Source organism: Pteropus vampyrus, unplaced genomic scaffold, assembly GCF_000151845.1.
Source record: "Pteropus vampyrus isolate Shadow unplaced genomic scaffold, Pvam_2.0 Scaffold56, whole genome shotgun sequence".
Taxonomy (NCBI): domain Eukaryota; kingdom Metazoa; phylum Chordata; class Mammalia; order Chiroptera; family Pteropodidae; genus Pteropus; species Pteropus vampyrus.
Window position 1 is genome coordinate 4,367,579 of NW_011888837.1, and position 17,278 is coordinate 4,384,856.

A 17,278-nucleotide genomic window follows, 5' to 3' on the forward strand; every position below is an offset into this window, starting at 1 on the left:
TCACTTGTTTCACAGGCATTCAACGGTAGTCCCTTGAAAGCAGGGCTGTGCCTTATGCCATGAAGCCCACAGCTCTATTAAACCATAAAAGATCTTCAAAAGTATTTGTGGTAAAGGAAGGATGCTAGAGCCATAGCTCATGGGTGGAAACATAGTGTGACTAAGGCCATAGATCTTTTTTTAACAGCCACAACAGTTTATTTACAATTGAATTCTTCATAAGATACTTAAAAGACAACCAATTTTACACATCGGAAATGGCAACAAAAGTATGAATTACAACCCAGACAACAATATGAAATGGGCATAAAACAAGGCTGAAGTGGAGAGACAAGCAATTTCCCTTTTTCATTAATTCACACTAGCTTAAACTTTGTTAAAGAAAGTACACAAAAGGTCCTACGGCTTTGTCACAAAGATTCCACTGATCACATAGCTGCTGTGGAAGTCAGGCTACTCTGACTTGCATGCATTCCCAGTTTGCCCACAAGAGAGAAGACAGGGGGGCAGACCTGAGAAGGCTCGCTTTGGGCCTTCCCTTTGAGGTCGATCCCCAACAAACCCATAACACAAAGATGCTTACCCCTATTTTACAGATGAGGAAGCCGAGCCTCACTGGAGGTTAAGTGCTTGGGGTATTCTTTGTCTACAATCCTTCCTTTGTTTTCTACCCTGACCAAGTGTTATAAGCTGAATTGCGTGCCCCCGAAATTCATATATAGAAGTCTCCTAACTCCTAGTACCTCAAAATATGACTGTATTTGAAAACAGAGTTTTTAAAAAGAAATGTAAGATTAAATGAGGTCATTAGGGTGGACTGTAATCTAATATGACTAATCTCCTTATAAGAAAAGATTAGGATTCAAATACATACAAAGGAAAGAGCATGGGAAAACACAGGAAGAAGACAAACATCTACAGGCCAAGGAGAGAGGCCTCAGAAAAAATCAACCTTGGTGACATGTTGACCTCAGACTTCTAGCACCCAGAACTATGACGCAATAAATTTCTGTTGCTCAAGTCACCCACTCTGTGGTATTTGTGAAGGCAGCCTGAGCAAACCAAGCTAATACAGAATGGCGCCCCATGAGAGGAGTATTCTTCCCACCCTACTGACTTCAGGCTTGGCCAAGTGACTTGATTTGATCAACGATGTGGGTGGAATAGTAATGACCCATTATTAAGCTAAGGTCTCAAGAGGCATGGCAAGTTTCTGCTAGCCACCCTCTGCCAAGAGAAGAGCATACTGCAGGTCCCTGTTGCTCCTTCAGCCAAGGCCCTAGAATGGTGATATGTATACCAGACATGAAGCCTAAACTTCAGCCTAGATCAGCTGAGGCAGCCAAGCTCAAACTGCAGCCAGCCTGCACACTAGAGTTTGAAATAAATGTTACTGTTACAAGCCACTGAGATTTGGGGGTTTGTTTGTTACCTACCATTGCAGTGGAAGCCTGATTAATACCACACTCAAGTTTAACACACAGAAACCTAGTATCGAGTAGTCCTAACGGTCAACTTGTTAATTAAGAAAAACTACGTTTTTACAGTAAAAATTATTGAAGTATACAAGGAAAATAAAAGTACAGACTACAAATAAACAAATCAAAATGTGAAAAGTGATTAACTCTGCATGTTGGGAATTTGGGTCATTGTTAATTTCTACTTGATGAGATTTTGTATTTTCCAAATTTTTGAATAAAAAAATTAACATTGAGAAAAATTCTTTAAAGAAAAGCAAAAGAGGAAAATGGGATCTACTGATACAATAGATCCTGATACAATAGTAAGGCCACTAGTGACACAATAACTAGATTCCAAGAGAAGCATCCCTATGTCGCCTGTCATTCCTCATTCAGTGAGGATTTGAGTGACAATAAACAAAGGGACTGGCTTCAAACCACATGCTAAAATGTACTGTGACACAGCATACAACAGGATGTCAAATTTTAGTAGTCCAGGCCTCCAATTTAATAGAAGCAAGATTGCAAGGGAGTTTAATGATATCGCTCTATTATTAAATAGAAAATACCCAAAAATCTTTACAGGGAAAAACAAAAGTGGCTGTGAAATAAATGAATGCAGAAAACCTAAGCTTGTCAAAGTAAAGCTGGTCATCTGGAGCGCTGGGAAGAAACTGACGTCCACGAGTTGCCATGTTAGTGAACTAGGCATTACTTGTGGTTTGGCTTCAGTTCAGAACATCTCTTCATCAGATTTCTATCCAAACAGCATATTATTGAAATATTCTTGGCCTTTACTATCAGAACTGATTTACTGAGTTAAGGTCAGATCGATGAGACAGAAAAATTTAAAGACAAAACATGAACCTCCTTTCCTCTAACCTCTGGATCCAGCTCAGACTCTCTCCGGTGAAGCCCTCCCCCTTCCCACCCCCACACTGATTTACCTCCCTCTGCCCCAGTCTCAGAGCAGCCTAATCAGTCATTTTAGATAGTTTTGTTTTTTGTTTTTTTAAAGAGCTTCGTGGTCTTTTATCTTATCTCCTAAACAGGAGTTTTGGCTATCTGAGGAGAAGGAGCAAGGGAGAAAGTCAGGCCCAGCAAATGAGAGAACATCACTGTTAAGACCCTCAGGATGACCAGATACAACTCGGAGGCCCGGGAAGGGTAAGGGGCTGTGCTGAAGATCATACAGCTACTTAATGTCAGAGCTGGGTCTGGAACCCCGTGTAGCTTCCTTCCACTCTCCTGTCCTACCTTGCAACAGTTTAATAAAATGGGTATAAATATACCATGTGTTTAATCTACCTAAAACTATGTTAACTATGAGAATGATAACATGTGAATAATAATTTGTCTTTTAGAGGATTTTGAAGGCCCATATTTTTTAAGTTATCTGATTTCATTAAAATAAGGACCTCTTTTTCTTGTCCATAAATATCTACAAAAGGGCAGGGCAATAATTTTCCCTCTTCCATGAATTCCTTGAGAAGCCCCCTTCGACTGGATGGATCATGCCTTCCTTTCAACCCCGTAACACAGTATATGGGAACTTCTTAGGAAAAAAGTGGTCAGGAAAGAAAACATTTTCTAAAAATTTAAGTTAACAGTAATCAACACGAAGCAGGTGATATTAACAACGAAAAATGAAAAAAGAAAGTGCAGCTGCTTAGTATGGTAACATTAGGTTAACTTTTGGCTTCTCAAACAGAAGGTGCTGACTTAAAAGTAAAGAGCAGCTGCTGCTTTTTTTTTTTTCTTTAATCCTCCCCACAGTGTCTAGGACAATGTAGTTCCTGGAGAAATATCTGTTCAATTGACAGAATATAGTGCTAGAAAACTTACACACTAGCTTTCATCAACTTTGCTTAGATGGTGGGAGAGAAGAACTTATGAGGCTTTAAGAGAAGAGCAGAAGAAAGCCATGAATGGTCAAATGCAAAGCCACAGGGCCAGGTCTTGTAAGAGCAGCTCAATAATTAAAATTCCAAGTAGCTTTTAAAAGTGTACCCAGAGGAAGTGGCTGTTCACTGGCCATTTTAGTCACATTCAGATACGTAGAAAGCAATAGTTTCATTAGAATCACAGAAACACGTAGAACTAACACCTATCTTACGTGCATCTTATCGGTAATCCAGCACCCTCAAGAGCTAAGTGCAGCCAGTTCCTTTTGTGGGTGGAAAGAAAACTCTGTGTCCTTCCACGACCCTTTTACTAACACCTATTTAAAGCAGTGATATATACCCACAGTTTTCTTGCAAAGTATAGAACTATGCATGTAAGTCATGAAAACACTATGTATGTGCTAGCATTGTAGGAGATACCCAGCAATACAGATGTGGTTTCCGCGTTCCAGGAGCTTACCCTCTATTTAGGAGAATATTGATACATGTGTGCAATTTCACAATATAAAGTAGCATGTGAAAAATGGCCAATGAGTATACCAGATAATGATGTCAATAATGTTCTGGCAATGGATTCCATGAACTGAGATGGGCAAAGGTGGCGCTTAAAGTAAGCCAGGAAGAATGATTAAGATTTGGCAAGTAAAGAGAGGTCATGAGGGTGGGTGCTTGATAGACAGCCAAGGTTGATTTACTATCCTGTCTAGCTGGACAGAGTAAGCCCTTCCTCCCTGCCTGCTCCATGACCCTCTTTCCTGGAGCTCTCTACTTAATCAGAAAGATAGTGGCTGTGGAGAGTGAGACAATAAAAGACAGCAGTTGGGACAGCAGTAGGTGTGACTGCATGTGGGTTTTATAGCGAGTAGGGAGATTCATTTAGAGAGGTGGGCTGGGGTCACAGGAGTCTAGATTGTATCGGGTATAAATAGGGAGCCATGGCAGGTTTTTGAGCTACAAAACATTATCAAGAGCCAGATGCTATGTCTCCACTTTATCTAATCCAATCCCCTCAATAGTCTATAAGGTGAAAATCATTTTCCCAATTTCACATTTCAGTAGACCAAAGCTCAGAAAGGTTAAGAGAATGTCTGAGGTTTGCTAGTGGGGGGTGAAGCTAGCCTCCTACTCCAAGACTCACTGCAAACCTGTGCTCCTGGCAATGGTGAATTTCACCAGAAGCCCATGCTCCTGGAAAACAGTGAAGGTCCAGAAGCCCCTCCTTTTGTGTTTCAGGAAATGGCTTACTGCAAAGAAACACCCTTTCCCATAGGACTTAGATAAGATTCACAGATGTCCTCCTTTCTTATCTAAGACAAGGCCAGATACCTCCAGACTCCCATTCTTTGTCTCATAATTGATCAGCTGAACTGCCTGTTCCCACCAATCAATGGGAACGAAATGTTAATGTACAGCTTAGTGATTACTGTTAACAATACCGTATTGTATATTTGAAAGTTGCTAAGAGGATGTCACCACAGCACACACAAAAGAGTAACTGTGAAGTGACAGATATGGTAATTAGCTTGACTGTGGTAATCATTGCAGTGTATATGCACATCAAACAACATGTTGTATACTTTAAACACACTCAATTTTTATTTGTCAATCATGCATAAATAAAGCTGGGGGTGGGGAATGCTTGCTAGCCAAGCTTTGGTTAAGTTTTTCTCCTTCCCATACCTGTTCACTCCTCCTTATAAAAGAAAAACCTTTGGTTAACCCTTGAGGTTCCCACAAACCACAGTCAAGAGATTCTCCCTACTGTAAGTCCTCCTCCTCCTCTCACAATAGTCCTTTCTCCTTTCCAATAATCCTTTCAAACAGTCTCTCCTTACCTAAGTCAGATTTGTTTTTTATTGGACACTTCTTTGTGCCATGCCGCCTTCTTTGAATTGACACAGACAGGCAAGAGGTGTTTTAGAAGATTACACTGGCCCAAGTGGGAAGGAGGGCTTGGCTAGGATTATTCTAAGGGTTCCACAAGGTCTCGGAGAGTGCTTATCTCAGGCCACCCTCAAAATGCTCAATAATTGTTGACTGTGATTTTGATTATTGCCATCTTCAAGTTGGGGATGAGAGGGTTCTAGGATTTATTTGGTTTGAATTAAAAAAAGGAATCATGGCACTCTCATTAGTCTGCTCACATCCAGATAACCCAGACAATAAGAGAAAAACAAAAAACAAAGAGAAAGTCTTTAGTCATGATTCTCTCTTCTAGCCCTGCATATATAATTTAGTGTAGGTTGAAGCAACAAGGATTTAGCATAAAATTGAAAATAACCAAAGTGTTGTACAGGAAAAGAATGACTTAGTAAACTGTGGTAATTCACAGGTTGGAGAATAAAGCAACTATTAAAATTAGTAAAACCATATGGAAATAAGAAACATGCTCATGATCAATGTTAAATGGAAAAAGCAGATAATGTAAAATATGTATGTGTGGACAATGTATGTGTGGACAAGACCAACAGCTAAATTGTGAGCATGAAAACATTAGGGAAGTGAAATACAGATCATTTTAAGATTTCAGTCTAGTTAACCTCAAAATCTCTACATCTCCACGAGAAACATCTAATAGCACTTATCTCTATGGAATAAGGATCACAAGGGGTCTTCCATTCTCTCTGTTATGTTTTTCTGCATTGTTTGAAATTTTTTACAACAGAAATAAACTACTTCTGTAAGCAGAAATAAACAATTGTCCCTTATAATTTTTTTAAGTGAAAATCTACGAAAGTAACTCAGATTCTGGAAAATGTTATTAATAGACCCTACAGGGAAAGGAGAAGGAATAGATACAGAGAACCAGCTTCATCTAGGCCTTTCCTCTGTTCTTAAGAAACAAAGGCGAGGCTGATGCCTCATCAGCTGTGGTCTGTTGCCTCGCCCACAGAAGCTCCAAGAGCCCCATCCCACACACAGGGCTTCACAGTATTTCTTTTCCTATTATTGTCAGGACAGTTGCTTTAGCATTCTGTATTCCTCAATAGCTTTTCCTGACAAGCATCATGACAGTGTGTGGAGAGCTTTAGAGTAAGAAAGTATTTGCAATCTTATTTATTTGTAAAAGAAAGTTACCTCAGGATTATGAACCCCAAAAGAGCCAGTAAGTATGAACGAACGAACAGATGGTTAACTAACCTAGTTTATCTTTCTTTTTTTGTACCTAGCTCTTAGGCAACCAGAAGTCCAAAGACAAGTGAAAGAATTTCTAGAACGAGGGATGGGAAAATCCTTTCCAGAAGAGAGGGTAAAACTTGTCGTTCTTACAACAGTCTGACTTGAACCTGTCTCTCCAAGTATTTCAGGATAGAAATAAACATTTAGTAGACTCGAGTCCTTAGCTAAAAAAAAAAAAAAAAAAAGCAAATGAAAAACTATACAGTAAAAAAAATGATTTTTGACATCTTGTCAGAGTCACAGTGATAGCGGATGCTGTTACAACCTGGGGTTCTCCTCACTGTCTGCCTCCACTCCCATCACTGTCTTCTCCCTGGCTACTCACTCTTAGCTGAGTCAACGCCCACATAAATCTCAAACCACCTTTTATTACATTCAAATCTTGCCCTTAAGAGTACTGGCTTTTCTTGTACCTTTAATGTGTCTCTTTCCCTCCGCCCCACATGGCTGTACATTTGTCAAGGAACTCACTGTAAATCTCAGAGAAGACTGCATGGTGTGTGTCTGTGTGCATGCACCCACTAAGTAGGGAAAGAGCGAACAGAGGGAAGTCATAAATACAACTGCCAACATTTCTAAAACAGTTGCTTCTTTATTTTTATCTTTGTCCCCTGCCTTTCAGCTTAGGCAAAGACAACTGCCATTACTAGCATGGCCAGCTGCTCCTGACTGTGAGTCTCCAGGAGTCAGGTGCTGCCTAGGGCTTAATGTACATGATCTCTAAGCCTTACTTACACTGATCCTGCAAGGTCCCATTTTACAGATAAGGAAATAGTAGCACTGGCTTCCCCAAGCTCTCGGTGCCAATAAATCATGTCAAATCTGACCCAGTCCAAGTCTATGGGTTTGCAGCTATCATCCCACCACACCCTCTGGGTAGAGCTGCCAGATTTAGCTAATGAAAACACGGGATGCCCAAGAATGTCCCAAATATTATAAAGGCTATGTCAAAAATGCTTTAATTCTTAGGAGCAGCATGCTGAAGGATTCTGGTGCTGCGATGTCTACAACTTGTATTTAAACAATTCAAGAAAAAGTATATATCAGAGAGAGATGAAGTAAATATGGCAGGATGTTAACAACTGATAAAGTGAAGTGAATCAAAATGCTGTATGAGACTTACTCACTAAGATACTATTCGTTGTTTATCTGAAATTCAAATTTAACTAGGCATCCTGTATTTTATCTGGCAACCCAACCCCAAAAAGACCGTGAAACTGTAGAGAAACCATAACTTGGGCTCTGAGACCTTCCTGAGGAGCCACACCTTCTGTCTGAAGGAAGAGAAACTAGGGCAGCTGTGTGAAGTCATGGTGAACTCTTGTGCTGGACTGACATGTGAGGAACTAAGAAAGGAATTGCTGAGCTCTAGAGTTTAGAGGCAGTGGCTCTGCCCAGGTTATGCCAATATATTCAAAGACAGCCTGCCAGATTATTGTCCAGAAGAGGGCTTAGATTTGATCTTAAACTTCTAATTTCTGTCCCAGATCCTCAGGGCATTCAACTACGCACTCCCTGGGTCTTGCTTTGCAAAATAAGGACTAACAAGTAATAACTCTAACCTCAAGCCTGGAGAATGTCGGGCACAGGAAGTCATTCATTCCACCTAAGGCAAGGAGCCAGTTTCTCTGGTTCAGGTGGAGCCCTCTGCTCAGTCTAAACATAAAGCCGAGGCTTAGGGACCTCTGACCCTCCTCACTAAGGGTTCTGCTGTGGGGGTAACAGACACCAGACAAGCTGTGCAATCAGCAGTTCCTTAGTCGCACTTAAGTCAAAATCATTGTAAAGTCCTTAATCAGTTTTACAGTGTGAGTTTGGATAGTCTTTATTAATTCTGGATATTGTTTATTAATAAAGCAGAACATGATGAATTTTTCCAGGAATACTGTGGCACTATTACCAAAAGAAATATTGGAAAGATTATCAAGTTATGTGGTGAATCTGCAGTGTCAACAGCCAAAACAATCATTTAGACTGAAACACTTATTTTTCAACTAGTTAGTCAATATGTATATATTGAGCTATCTATATGCCCAATAGGCATAGGCAGTGTTCTCAAGAAGAAATTTAGCTAAGGACACAAAATGGACATGCATGTGACAGTTAGTGAAATATTAGCTGTAAGGCCCAGTAATTTAGTCCAAATTATTGGACTTATGCCTGAAACTATTTGGATCATTTCGGTCTTATAGATCCATCCTAAAATGCCCATTTGGACATCTCACAGGCTGCTCAAAGTCAAGGGGACCAAAAATGGACTTACGATTTTCTCCTATAATCAATCACTCAGTCCTATTGATTTTTACCTCCTCTTCTCCATTTCTATTCTTGTACCCACTGGAATACTGTGGATACTCTCCTAAATGGTCTCCTTCTCTCTGGCCTTGTCCCTTTCAATTCTATTACCTACCTCGGCCTCCAGAGCATTCTATCAAAAGCGCCTATCTGAGCAGACACTCCCCATTGCTCACAGGATAAAATCCCAGGTCCTTAATCTGCTGTACTAAGACCTGCCATGATATGGCACAGCCTATCACCTGTCAACGTCTGTCATTCCCTGGAAGGCATTTTATGCACCTGCAACACTCAACCGCTCATTGTTCCCTAGGTACAGGCTGGATTAGCTGCTTCTGAGGAGAACTGACATGCCTCGATACAGCCACAAGACACAACACATCCATGTCAACCTGGTAGAGCTCGTTTGAGAAGGTAAGAGGAGGAGGGTTGTTGAACCGGCTGTCCTGGTATAAGCCACTTCCAAATGATAAAAATAAGCACTCGGGGAATTTCGTCAGGTTTTGATGGCAATAAATAATACTTTTAAGGAAATTTTCAGGACTCAAGAGTACTACTGGTTGTTCTTCTAGTTCAACAGAGTGCTATTTAATAATTAAACACAACTTTAGTATCCATGTTGCTATCTACACAGTCTAAATTCACCCAGAGATAATGCAGACTATCTTTGAGAACCTGGCCTAATAGCATGTGGATGATTCTCACTGGACTCCAAATTAATAAAACTCATCAACTATCAAAACACCAGCTGGTTTCCCTTTGTTTTTTAAAAATTCTCCCTGAAATTAAGCAAAAACCAATCTCGACTCGTGTAGTAATTTTTACTACTTACCTTTTTATATTCTCTGTTAAGGTAAAAGATACAAGCTGCCTTTAACATTCTACCCTTATTCTCTGACCTTATTTTAACTCTGGAATGTGCAGCATTATTATTATTATTTTTAAATGTCACTACTGTTACACTTATTGGGCTTTAATGGCAACTGTAATAATTTCAGCTAACATGACCTGAAATGCTAGTTCATGTGTAAACTACTACTCCATCTATAAATTACATATAGGCCAATATGGTAGAATAGCTATTCCCCCCAAAAAAGCTCCTGCTACAAAACACCCACTAGAATACTTATTAAAAGCTTCTAAGTAATTACAAATGTGAAACCAAAGTTGAGAACTGCCAGCCTAAAGAGAGAAAAAGCAGCCACCAGATGGACCAGGTGAAAATTGGGGACATGTCTGTGTATATGGGGTGAGTGGTTAAAAAAGTGGATGAGAAAGAGGATTTTAAGATGTGAATAAATAAAAAGTGTGGCCATGAAAACAATGCGTGGGTTCCATGTGTAACTTGTAGAGCCAGTCTTGTCCTTTTACAATCGTTTTGGTTGTGATTACATCTCTCAAAGATTGAAATAAGTGATGTTTTCACTGCTTATGTCTCCATATATATATAAATATATATATAATGTTTCCCATTACTCTTGATTATTAGAGGTACAGTGTTGAAAGCAAACATCCTTAAAATGAGACTTGTAAGAGTGATAACATTACTAACAATGTCACCTTCCCTCTAGACAGGGTGTAAAGCTCTGATGCTGGAGGGGCCACGTGGGCAAGGTAAATAAGGAAAGTGGGAGTGAGCCTGTATATTTGTTGGCATGTCAAATTACAGCAGTCATATTCACTTCTACATAGAAGTATGCGCTTGTCCATTTTTTTAAGATCTGACCCCTCAGGCTACCTTTTATATTCCTTTCAGGAAAGAATGTCAGATACAAACAGATATTTCTCTACTCTAAGAAAGGCCACAGAGCAAGTATGGTGACAAAGGGTGCCTTCACTGGGCCTTAGATTCAGGAAGCCATCAGGAGCATGAAGTACAGTGGGTACAGGGAGGAGGTCCCATCTGAAGGGCAGTCTCTATTCTGCTCAGACTGCTGCCACACAGAACTGTCGTGGGGCCAGCACGGTAGAGCATCCACATGTTTTCAGGAGAAGCTGGAAATCTAGATTTTGGATGAAGTTTCCAGATTTTAAAGTTATAAACTATTAGTTTATAACTAATAGAGGCAACCACTATAGAATGGAACAAAAATGTGAAGCTAAACAATAAGAACATGCAAACGAAATTCTTCTCAAAGATCTAAGTTTTCCTCAATTCATCCTTCCATTCATCCAAGCAACACATACTGACCGTCTACTTTGTATGGCATTTCATTTGGCGGTTTGGAAAGATAATATGAAGCTAATATGGCAGGACCTCTACCTTCATAGAGCGCTTTCAGGCTAGCTTTAAGTACTAAATTATGTCACATGGGTTAAAAATCACTGGCAGGGCTGAGACTAGTGGGGAATTATTAAGTAATTCAATTATGGAGATACTAATATTATAGTCTAATTTGATTAACACACAGGAAAATATAGGAGATTCACTGAACCTGCATGACTGAGGGCCCAGCTGCTATCATTAACACTGAACACCAAAATGGAGAAACCAAAAGGACATATAAATGTATAACAATCTAACCAAAATCCTGGCGGTTTGAAAACATTAATAATATAGTGTCCAAACTGGTCTTACAGAAATATAACAGGGATATTATGTTATTTTAAAAAATTATTCTAAAAATAATATAATTAATGAAAAGAAAACTAGATCTGCAGTTCTCAAAATGTGGTCAAAGGACCTCTGGATGTCCTTAAGACCCTCTCTGGGGGTCCAGAAGGTCAAACCTATTTTCATAATACTAAGACATCATTGCCTTTTTCACTCTCTTTCCCTCATAAGTGTAGAATGGAGTTTTCTAGAGGCTACACGACCTGTAATGATGTAATTCCCTGACAGTTGATAGAATATACGCTTGTCTCTCTTGTGTTTTAAAATTTATCATTTTTAATCTCTAATATCATAAATATTGATAGCTATAACCCAGAGAAACATAAGTTCTTTGGAGTCCTCAATAATTTTTAAGAGTGTAAAGGAGCCTGAGGCCAAAAAGTTTGAATTAGATTATAAGCTCTATAGCAGTAGGGACAATGTCACATGTACTATGGTATCCATAGCTCTTAGCACTCTGTTTTGCATGTAGATGGTAGATGGTCCACACTCAGTAAATATTTGCTGAATAAACAAATGACCACCAAAGTATATTAACTGAAAGTGCTTTTAGGTAGAGAGCAACACCAAAATTTGCCTTTATTTTCCTCAATTGCTTTTGGCTAGTTACTAGTGTTGATTAAAAGTGGTCCCTTCATTAGTACATTATGTACATAATTTATATAATATATAATATATATGTGGATATATATATTATATTTATGTATATGTCCTGATGCTATAGGCCATAAATGCCTAGTCACTTGGCCAACATCCTGTGTTTTCATTAATGATTTTATAATCCCACCTGCTGATTCTTCCCCAGGAACAAGCAAATGTCTGGCAGAACAGATGGCCCCGTTGCTATGGCCTGACAGAATGAAATCTTGTGCTTTATTAAACAAGAAAACAAAAACATTTTCCATAGGCAAGAATCTTCTCCGCCCGCGACCCCAAACCTTTCCTTTAATGTGAACTCACAGAATAATAGTAATATTCTCAACTAGAATTGCCATCTCTTTATGTCATCTCTTTATCTCAATAAAGCTGAAATTATAAACAGAGAATGGGACTAGAAGCACCCCATTTATGTAAAATATATATGTTACTATACATGCAGAAATCAAAATGAGGAATAATCAACAATATATTAACAATAGTTATCTTTGCTTTATTAATTTGCTTTATTAATAGCTGACTTTTTTTATAATGGCATGCATCTTTTATCATAAAAATAAACAAAAATGAAGAATAAAATACAAAGGTATCAAAAAGAGAACTGCCATCTCAAGGAATGAAGATATGGGCTAACACGATCACCATCCAAACCAGTCACGGACTTCAGAGTTTGCTCTTTAACCTGGGCGTTGTGCCTAAAGAATATGATTCAGTTGGGCTGGTGGGGTCTGTACTTTCTAAATCTCCATAAGTGATTCAGATGCAGTTTTTAGAATCTAGGGACTACACTGAAAACTACTGTCTACTCCCTTGTCTTAATCATTAATAATGAATTAGTAAGATGCTGAAAGAAACATAATGTGATTTTGATATCACAAGACCACATTTCTAAAAGCCAGGGAAGAGCTGGATACTTTTGCTTAGGAGTTAAAGAACATTGCAAGAATACTGTCTGTTTATAAATCTATGATTTCTGCTTGTGCTAAGCCAATCATATTATTCTGTGACAAATTTGGAAAGGAGAAACTACAAGATGAAGCCTCTTCAAGGGAGGCTCAGCCGCTGGAGGGTCACATAGGGCTGGGGCTAAGGAAGTCCCAGATGAGTAAACAGCGTGGGCCTAAGGAGTCAGCAGAGGAAGCTGATTGGTGGGAAAAGCAGAGGAAGGAAAGGAGGCGCAGAGTATGGCTGGGTCCTGCTGATCTTCCAAAGGCCTTATCATGCTACACTTCTCATGCTTGCATTTCTATGAGCTTCCTCTTGCAACTTTAGAAAAAGAAAAAAAATCCTATCTTCAGCTCCTTAGAGAGCACTGTTCCTCTTTAATGCCAAAAGTGGAGGACAGTGTGGTGTGAGGATAGAATTTATTGTCTAAACCAGGAATCTTTTAAAAGAAAAGAGGGTGCTAGTAATTATACCAGGACAACGGCTGTAAACAATCTAGAACTGCCACAGGCAATGGGACATATGGTCATCCTCGGGAATGGTAATGTGAATTAGGAGACCCAGCTTACACACCTAACCCTACTCCTTCCTTTTCATGTGGCCTTCCATAAGTCACCTACTTATATTTCTAGTGTTATTTATATAAGTAGGTGACTTATGGAAGGTAATTGCTACCTACCATCATTCTTTTAAAAATGGTCATACTCTCAGTTTCCTTCTCTATAAAATAACAGATTAAGTGATACCTAAGGTTTTTTCTTATTCTAAGTCTTCGTAATTCTGAAAAAAAGGCAACCTGGGAGACAAGGAAGATATGCAATAGGGAGCCTTTTAAGATTATATTTAGTTGTCTTTACATAAAAAACAATATTTCACTAATTTGACTTTTAAAAAGAAGACTCACACAGATTCACCAATCCATGATATTTGGTAAAATGATCACTGATTATATTTCTTAAGGCATCAGTAGAACAGCTCCACAGTTGCTGAGGCTCCCAAAAGAGACCAGCTGGTACTCACTAGCCCAGAGCCTCAGGTTCTGGCAAAGGGTAGTGTATTTGCCCTGTTCATCTCATCCCTGAGACCTAATGCTATCGTCCTTCCTTGGCCTGTGAATAGGAAGCAAAACATGAACTGTCTCGTTCCTTCTCACAGTTTCCTTGCCAGCCCATCTCTTATTAGCCAGCCCTGCAACCCCATTTCTAGGAGATGTTCAAACTGTCAGCAAGTCTAAGGCCAAATTTAATATTCTGAGCTACATAGTTGTTCTCAGGCAGCAATCACATGCCCGTGTCATAGAATGTCAGAAGTCTGAAGCTAGAAGGAACCTTATCTACTATATAAGCTTTGGTTCTTAGATGAGAAAAGAATAGCCAGAAACAATAACAATTAATATTTGGGCATTGTGAAAGGGACTGTGCTAGATGCTTTACATCAATCGTTTTATTTTATTCTTGCAACCCTAAAGTATTCTTATTGCCCTGCTTTCAAAATGAGGAACCTGAGGTTCTGAGGGGTTCAATAATTTGCAACTCAGCTTGTTCAACTCAATCCAAGTATTTGTTAGTAATAGAAAAGAGAATTTTACCCACATTCTGCTGATTCTCAGGACACTGTTCTTTCAACTAAAACGATCACTAGTAAGGCAACAGGCGTTCACTAGGTACCTACTATGTATCAGGCACTGTGCTGAGTACCACAGCACTTAGTGGGATTACCAAATGAAATTAAATGTGATATAAAATCCTGCCTTTCTAGCATCCACAGAGGAAAAGAGATTGCTGGATCTCTACAAAGTTCTGTCTTCAGGGAAGTCAAAATGGTTCACAGGGACGACCTGCTTATTGCTCAGAATATCCCCCAGGAAGTGAGTGTGGCAGACAAAAAGGGAGGCATTTCCATGCCTCTTTTGCAATTGAGAAAATAGAAGCAGAAACAACTACAGGGTTTGCTCGATACAAAGCATTAACCTTGGAGGCCAACAATGGAACCAACTTGTCTTGGTTTCTTCCACTCTATTCATTGGCCAAAATTAAAATCTCCCTTCAATCCTCCTGGTCACCCAGGACTCAAAGACAATTATCAGTTGAGCAAATTATTATTATTATTATTATTTTTTACACATACAGCACCCGGTATTCCTAGGTGGTCTCCCATCCAAGTACTAACCAGGCCCGACCCTTTTTAGCTTCCAAAATCAGACAAGAGCCACCATGTTCAGGGTGGCCTGGCCGTAGACGGAGGCAAATTCTTCTGATAGGAATTTAGTAACAAAGCTTCTTGCAATTAGCCAAACCTACTCTTTTGAATTTCATCTCTTTCCTCTCTGCTCTTTGATGTAGACAAGTTAAGGTATGGACAATCTTAAAATGAAACACTAAGAACTGGGAGTATCAGAGTGGATTATATTACAACTATAATAAAGTCAAGTTATGAATTGTTCCATAATAATACTAACGGAATAATTATGGTAGCCATAAATGATCACCTATTTTATGCCTGATACTGTGCTGAGCGTTCTACATAGATGACCTCATTTAGTCTCACAACAGCACACACACAGAGGCAGATCTGGGGCTTGTGTGTAGCTTATACAATATGAGGAGGCCCTTCCTAAGAAAAAGGAAATTTTGCATAGAGAATTAGGTACAGGGCCTTAGAAGGGCCAGTGCAAGTGAGAGGCCCAAAGCTTAAGCTTTGTGAGTTTCACAGTAAATGCAGCACTGTGCCCAAGACAGCTAACATCCTCGCTTCTCCAAATAATGAAACTGAGGCTCAAAGAAGTTAAGTAACCTGCTCAAAGTCAAAAAGCTTGTAAATGGCAAGGCTAGGATTTGAACACAGGGTGTCTGACTTCAAATCTCATGTATTCAAATCTTCTTTGCTTCTAAATCTTCTTTGCTTCTGCGGCTTCTCGCAAAACTAAAACTGTTATCATTTACAAAGCACTAATTATATCTCATGAAATTACACCCATTTTCCTTAATAACGCTTCTAATCTCTCTGTTTATGTGAGTCATTATTATCTCTATTTACAGATGGGGAAACCAAGAATCAATAAAGGTTAAGCACCTACCTAGCACATGGTCACTCGGCTAATACATGGTGGAGCAAGGATTCATGCCCAGGAGTACTGACCTGAAGAGTCCTACTCTTTTCCACTATCCCATGCTACCACCCTACAAGTGATTCACGAGAGCAAATGGTAATGATGGAAACATGTGACCGCTGGTTGACTTAAGATATTCCCATATCTGTCCCCTGAAACTAGCCCTGTCATTTGGTTCCATACACTACATTGTGCAGTATTCCTTAACAAGTTTGGGCATCTCTGAAAGTCCACTTATCCTGTACTATAATTTATTATTTGGATCAGAGTCTGTAATCCCATGGCACGTGAAAAGCCAATCACCAAAAAGCAATGCAAACTCAAGCCCCCGCCAAGCTGCCTTACAGCCAACCCCCGACCCCCAGGAAGTAGAGAGCCACAGAGTATTTGGGGGCTGGTAATATCTGAGGCACTGGGGGATCACTCATCTCATAGGGCTTTCTTGTAACAGCCTTTCAAAGCCACACAAGAAAATTCATATATTGACTATAATTAGATTGCTTAACTCTGGTTACCCAAGCAAGAGTTTACATCCTTAAACAATCTTGCTGTGGATTTGCAGGTGGACAGGAGTGGAGAAGATTCAGTTCAGTTTTTCATCCTTGAACATTGGTACTCAGGGAAAACAATGGTCTTTGAGAAGCTCAGAGAATGGGCTTTCATCTTCCCTTGGCAATGTAAGCTTTAAAAAAATTAAGTTACGCTTTCCCGTGGTATAAGTTGCCTTTAAGTGCCAGATTTCAAGTAAATGGTGGCTTTTGGAAACCTCTGTTAAAGGAACATGTCTGTTGCCACCTGGAACAAGACAACTTTACTTGCAGTAATCAATCTGGACTAGGCCTGGATTTTTTTATCCAGTCAGCAGCAAATGCAAACCAGTGAGAGCAATTAAGCATGCAGTTATGAGTACCAATAAGAAAGGCTGCTCCAATGATTTTTTTTTTTAATGATCTCAGTAACTCTTGTTCCTCTTTCCATACGGATTGGTGACAGTGGATGAAAGGGCAGAAGAAATGACCATCGGTGAAGTCAACTACTGGAGAAGTCTTCTGAAATGACTAGCTAACTCTTCAGCCCACTCATCTAGAGAGAAAAGAGAGATTCCCACACTTTG

The 17,278-nt window shown here is 39.5% G+C and overlaps 1 protein-coding gene across 2 annotated transcripts in view; it reads right to left on the reverse strand.

Moving 5' to 3' along the window:
* The window catches only part of SCARB2 (scavenger receptor class B member 2), a 59,245-nt gene that overhangs the window by 39,346 nt on the left and 2,621 nt on the right, over positions 1–17,278 (reverse strand). The window lies entirely within an intron of this gene.